Genomic DNA, 6,649 nt, shown 5'->3' with positions numbered 1-6,649 from the left:
AGGAGGAAGATGCTTTATCATCTTTTTGGCTTTCCGCTGGACTCTTAGATGATCCCTGCATTTTTTGAAGTTGGGAGCCCAGAAATGGACACATCATTCTGAATGCAGCCTCACCAGGGCAGAGTCGAGGGGGAGGATCACTTCCCTCAGCCTGTTGGCCACACTCTTTCTAATGCACCCCAGGATGCCATTGGCTTAGGACACCCTGCTGGCTCATGGCCACTCTGTTGTCCAGCAGGACCCCCAGTCCTTCTCTGCAGAGCTCCTCTTCAGCAGGTCAGTCCTTAAGCTTTACTGATGAATGTAGTTATTCCTCCCCAGGTGTAGGACTCTACGCTTGCCCTTGTTGAACCTCATAAATTTCCTCTCCACTCAGTTCTGCAGTCGATCCAGGTCTTGTTGAATGACAGCACAGCCTTCTTGTATGTCAGTCATCCTCCCAGCTTTGTATCATTAGCAAACTTGCTGAACGTGCATCTTCATCCGTATCAATAATGAAGATGTTGAACAAGACTGTTCAGTACAAACTCCTTATGAAATAAGGAGTAATAACTTATATAATTTAGGCTGCTAAGAGATAATTGAAATATTTTGAGTGGTAGATAAAAACAGCAGCACACTGCTTTTTTCATAACTATGTGTCACTAACCCTAAATAGGAAAACACCTTTCTGGAATAGATCACACAGTCACTTCTCTTTTAATTATTTATTAGGTATTTTGGAAAGGAACAGTGAATTCAAACAAAAACACCTGCAGTGTAGAATACTAACAAAGCATTGTAGTGATTACATACTGTGAAAGGTTAGTTGAAATATTAATTAATGAACAGTCAAATTTTTGTTATTACACGACTGTCAGCAAACTTATGCAATGGATTTCCTTCACCATCCATAAAGCAGGTATAAATCTTTGAAATAAAATATTTTCATGGCAAAGCATTTCATTCTAATAAATTTGCTAAAAATACTCCATGTGGTCAAGTTCAGACTGTTCTGTGGCTTACAAACAATTCTGTAGTTTGCTAATAATTTGCTAAACTCCTGTATCTGATTATGTTTTTTTTCACGTAACCTGACCTTTCCCATAAGTATGCATACTAGTATTATTTCAGTATCCTTGGCTTACTTGACTTCCAAACTGCAACTACAAATTTATTGTTTAAAAGAGAAGCACACAAAGGCACTTGATTTGATCATTTTGGCTTTTTACAGTCAGCAATGGGTTTGTCTCCCCTGTCCCCCCTGCAGAATTAAACATAATCTGACTATCTCACAGATTAGATATTTTCACAATTATCTTGAAAACCATCTTATTAAAATGCTGCAAGGCTAATCTTGTTAAACAATTGTGACAATGCTGCTTTTGCACAAGGTTTGAAGCATCATTGCTGCAGTGTCCAGTGGGATGATTTCACCCTGGTGTAGTCCTGTGGGCAGTCTTTATCTATAGTGGAACAGAACTGCATCACTAATTAATTGATTGAGTAAAATAACTCTAGGTTTAAGGTGAAGGCTTACACCTAAGCTGTGCAAGATGTGTTTTTGTAGGGCTATCTGAATTTTTAGGATATTCCTGGCATGGTATGAATTTCTTGTGCTAAGTCCTAGTCATTCACCCTACTGGGGCTCTGCCTGTCCTCTCCCAGTTTTGTTGATTCTCTAGAAAGTGCTGCTTCTCTTGTGATAATTCAGTCAATATAGCGATGTTTCACAAAATTAGTATCTGTGTTACATCACAAGATTTGTACGCTGCTGCAGCTACTCCTTCCTTAAAGTAGAACAGTTGCTCCTTGACAAATTCAGTCAAGGCGCAATTGCTGTTCTCAAGTTCTTCAGTGTTCCTGACTGGTAACCCATATGTTAGAGCTGTCTTTCTGAGTTAATCATCTGCAAGTTAGCAGTTGGGAGACTTGCAAATGCTTTTTAAATTCATGTTGTTACTGCCCACGACAGCCCTAGCTGTAGGAGGAAAGCTGCATACGAACTCGTGTGTTCTTAGAATTCTGCTGAAACCCTCACATATGCAATTAAGGTATTATTTGTGTAGCCTTGCCAGCTCTTCAATATTTTATCTTCACAAATCACAGACTCTGTGCAAGGTTGCCAGAATCCTGTCACATACAAGGGACTTTGATCAGGTTACACTGTTTTTGTCAAGCTTGTGTTTGGTCAATTGAAGGATGTATCTGCTGTGCAGCTTTGGCCTCTAGGTGCAAACAGCAGCACAACTCCGCTTTGTTTGCAGTCAGCAGTTGTTCTGCAAAGCATGAGTGGCTTGGAACTACCCGATAATATCATTTTCATAAGCACTAATTGGGCAATACTATTATTTGTACCTGTTTCCTGATTTTTACAGTAATTGCAGTCAGCAAAACAAGTCAGCACGTCTGGGTGCATCTGAGTTATACCTTTGGTGCACACATTTCAAGCATAGCAACTCTTCTTTGTGCTCAGTGAAAGAAGAGAAGCATCAGGGAGTAATAAAAATATAACTGATTTAAGTTAGTTTAAACTCTGTGTGTCTCCTGTACAGTATAATTACAGCTCCATTTTCTTAATGCGATTGTATACAAAAGGAAATTACCAAGCATGTCTAACTATAAAAGAAAAATAAAATAGAATTACACAATTGCAAAAAGCATGCTGTAACATACAGCTCTGCCCTTTAAAGTTTTCAACGATAGCACAGTTAAAGCCTTGGTGAATTCTGAATTTGCAGAACAGATAGCAGCACTGCTGTGAGCAGACGATCTAATTTGAAATTCACCTTGCCGTGATGAAACACAGATCTGTCCTCTTTCTATTAAGCAAATTCAATTGTCTTTGTATTCTTCTCTCAAATACTACAGAGTAATTACTTGGTTTTCCAGTGTTGCAGGACTGTAACCAACATGTTCCTGGACCTAATCAAAGTACAGCTTTTGATGCAACTACTTTCACAAAACAAAGTCTTCTCATAGTGAAACAGACTTAACTCTGAAAATACATGATACTAAAATAACAGCACGTTGCACATTCAAATAAAAAGACTGGATGCAACTGCCTCAGGTTACAAATAAAGGTAGTGTTGTAAGTAACCCTTCCTCTTTGACGATGCTGATTAATATAAGCTAATAATTTAAACGATGACCTTTATAGCCTGTACAAATACATAGAAAATCAAACAGTTCTCTTAAATAAAAGCCAAAGAAACACCAAAGATGTTGTAAGAGATACCAATTTTAAGCTCTATAATTGTGGAGCATTTCGTATTCTGGCACAGATGCCTCTAGAAGACCATGACACAAAGAATAATGTCTTGCCTTGTCACCAACCAGAATTCCCCAGTGTTCTATTAACCAAAATAAAAGTACTTTGTTATCTGAAGAGAACTTCAACAACTGATCGCAGGGAAAATGATTTATTATAAATAGTAAAGGACTGGTTCTTTATTAAGTTAACTGCAACATCAATCTAGTTTAATTTGTATTTGAAATCATTCTGCCTGAAACAGTTTCCAGCAACTCATCTGAATGCAACCTAAATTACAATTACAAGAGGAATACCACCAAAAACATTTGTCTTGGCTAACTACAATCCAAAAGCTCATTTGGAAGCACCTGCAAGCAGTGTTTGTTGCCAAATAGAGAAGGCATGATTATGTTTCATTTGACAGTACGGAATTTAAAACTTCTGCAGAACAAAGAACTTTTTGTAACCATGGCTGATTATAATTACGAGTAGTTCGGCACTGCTGAGGTACCTTGGAATGCTCATTGTTTAACCTGGAAACAATCTGAATTAAAGCATAGAGTTCGCGCTGCCTGAGAATATGCACAAAAAAGAATCTCGCTGGCTTAGTCACTAAAATTTTGCCTTTGGGAATAAGTAAAGTTATTGCAATCAGAAAGTAGTTGTGCTGTAAGTTTGAAGCAAAGTAAATAAGTAAATAGAAAGTCTAACAACAGGAAATACCTATACCAGACCTGGTAAAATAATCCAAAACGCTGGAAAAAACTTACTTTCTCTCAGAGTATACATGAGCTGACTATCTTTTGTGAATACATACCAGTGTATTTGACTTTTCCTTATGTTGTTAAAAAAAAAAAAAGCTTCAAATATGATGTGGTACAGAAAACATAATGCTGTTGTACCAAAATACTGAAAATGTTTGACACTGCAGGACACACTTTTTGTTCCAAGGTGATATACAGGACCAGGGTTAACTTTACCCCAGCCAAAGGTAGGACAACCATAACAGTCTTCATTAGTATCACCTGTTCTCTCCCAAAACATTCAAGCAAAAAATCTCAGCTATATTTCTGGCAAAACTTTGTTCCCCTAGACTTTTAAGCTAGTCTTTCAAATCATGATTCTTTTTATCTTCAGCTAAGTGTTGACAAATACAAGTTAACTTTAATGTCAGTTGAAAGTTAAAAAAGCTACCCAGCAGAATCTAATTAATTGGGTAGGACATAATGATGGAAAATTTGTACCAGTATTCACGGCTGAGTCTGTGAGAGCATGCATCTGCTGTAGTCTGTGCTTCCTTGTAATCTTATAGCCCACAAGAAGGCATTGACATTATTAGACCAATTTCTTGGTATAGGATAGATGAAGAAGCTCACTGCTTATTTGATAATTAGCAGAATCAAAGGTGGGAGGGTTTTTAAGCAATATCAATATTCCAGAGATACAGACATAATCAAACAGACACAGCCCAATACACAGTAGAAGCATTCAAAAGTCAAAGTACATAACTGCTTGTTTGTACCTAGGCATCTATCTTAATCACTACTGGATGCTGTAGAAAACAGATTGATTCCTGTTATGAAGCCTGATCAATACTTCTCAGATTGTCTTGTGATCAGTCGGTTGTCTGGATGGGAACTGATAGGGTTTTAATGAAGATCTCACAGTCCAAGGGTGGTTCTCTGTGCTAGTGAAATGGGCTGTACTGTGGAACACAGGTACACTTCTTGGAGATTATATGGACAGTGATATGACATAAGCAAACAGTCAAAAACATGACTGAAATGATTGAAAAATGTATTGTCATTCAGAAGCTGTAGTAGCATATATAGTGTTCCATTTCCTCTGATGTAAGACTTTAAGAAGTTTCCTTTTCCTCAGAATAAGGATGTTAGAATTTCTGCTTCTAATGATCACTTCTGCATGATCTGTCCTACAACTCCGAAGTAAAGCATTTCTTCAACCATTTCTTATTTCCTTGAGAAGAGCTTTGGAGAATGAGGTGTAAAAATTGCCATCGAAGCAGTAACTGTTTATCATTGCTGAAAATGCCTACTGTTTGTTATCTCTGACCATGTCCTGTGGAAACCAGCTTTTCAACACTCAGATCCAGGATGGTCTTAATGTGTTTCATACTCATGTCATGAAACTGTAGACAAGACAAAGTGATCAGTCAAGGACACCTCTTAGTGGGTGTCTGAACTGTGATTTCTGTGGCCATGAATCAAGAATACTAAGAATTGTTTAATTACACAGCAATTTATATCGACACTGAGGAGCTGACAATATGGACATGGTTTGGCTTTTCTTTGTAAGTCAGATTTATTTAAACTGACCTATAAACATGACACCGGATATGTGAAACTGAAAATGTGATCATGCTGATGAAATTAATGTCAATTTTGGAGTTCAAAGTGCAGCTAATTATAAGTTATTAGATGTTGCTATTAGTGGTCACAGTGCTTTTCTTATTTCTTCCTACTGGAATTAACACATTTTACTTTGAAGTAAGGGTAATTGTTGAAGTTTCCTAAATGTTGGCTGAAAGAAAGTAACAGGTCAGAACAGTGCTATACCTGAATAATCGGGTGTGGGATGAAAGAGAGTAAGATCAATGGCTGTAGCAGTTGTCAGCAGCATGTCCTCTTTAGGAGGTTAACCTGCTATATTGGTTGACTGATGATGTGAAACAGTTGTAACAGAACAATTCTAAAAGGTGGAAGCAATATCTGTGTCTATACCTGAGTGAAATCATAGATCCCGGGGGAGGAAGGGAGAGGAAGAGTCTAAAACCTGTACTCTTCTTCAAAGGATGGATTTAAACTTGCTTTGATCCAGACCACATTTCCTCGTCAGTCCTAAGAGTTTCAACACTATCCTCACCTTTCGCTTGTACTAGCACATAAGGTATGCACCGATGAGCAGCAGGTCCAGTAATGCTTCACCTTTAGTAGGTCTGTACAACACCTGATTAGGAAGTTATCTTCAACACACTCCAGGAGCCTCCTAGATTGCTTGCAGCTCACAGTATTGCTTTCCCAGCAGACAGCCAAGTACCTTAAATCACCCGCAAGGACGAGAGCCTGAGAGTACAATACATCTTGTATCTTGGCTCTATTTGATCAGGCAACCTTTACTAGACCCCGACTCCTGATGTCCTTTATTGGTCTGGTCCCTGTCATAACAAATGATATCCATCCTAGGGTTATGAGAGATGGCTGATGTGGTTGCTGAGCTGCTTGCCATTGTATTTGAAAAATTGTGGCTGCCTGGTGAAGTCCCCAGTGATTGGAAAAAGAGAAACGTTACTCCCATTTTTAAGAAAGAGAGAAATGATGACTCAGGGAACTGCAAGTCAGTGAGCCTCACCTGTGTGCGAGGAAAGATCATGGAGCAGATCCTTTTAGAAGCCATGTT

Source organism: Centrocercus urophasianus, unplaced genomic scaffold, assembly GCF_019232065.1.
Source record: "Centrocercus urophasianus isolate 14NV4802_14NV808 unplaced genomic scaffold, USGS_Curo_1.0 seq_25, whole genome shotgun sequence".
Taxonomy (NCBI): domain Eukaryota; kingdom Metazoa; phylum Chordata; class Aves; order Galliformes; family Phasianidae; genus Centrocercus; species Centrocercus urophasianus.
The sequence above is the reverse complement of the archived record's forward strand: the minus strand, read 5'-3'. Positions refer to the sequence as shown.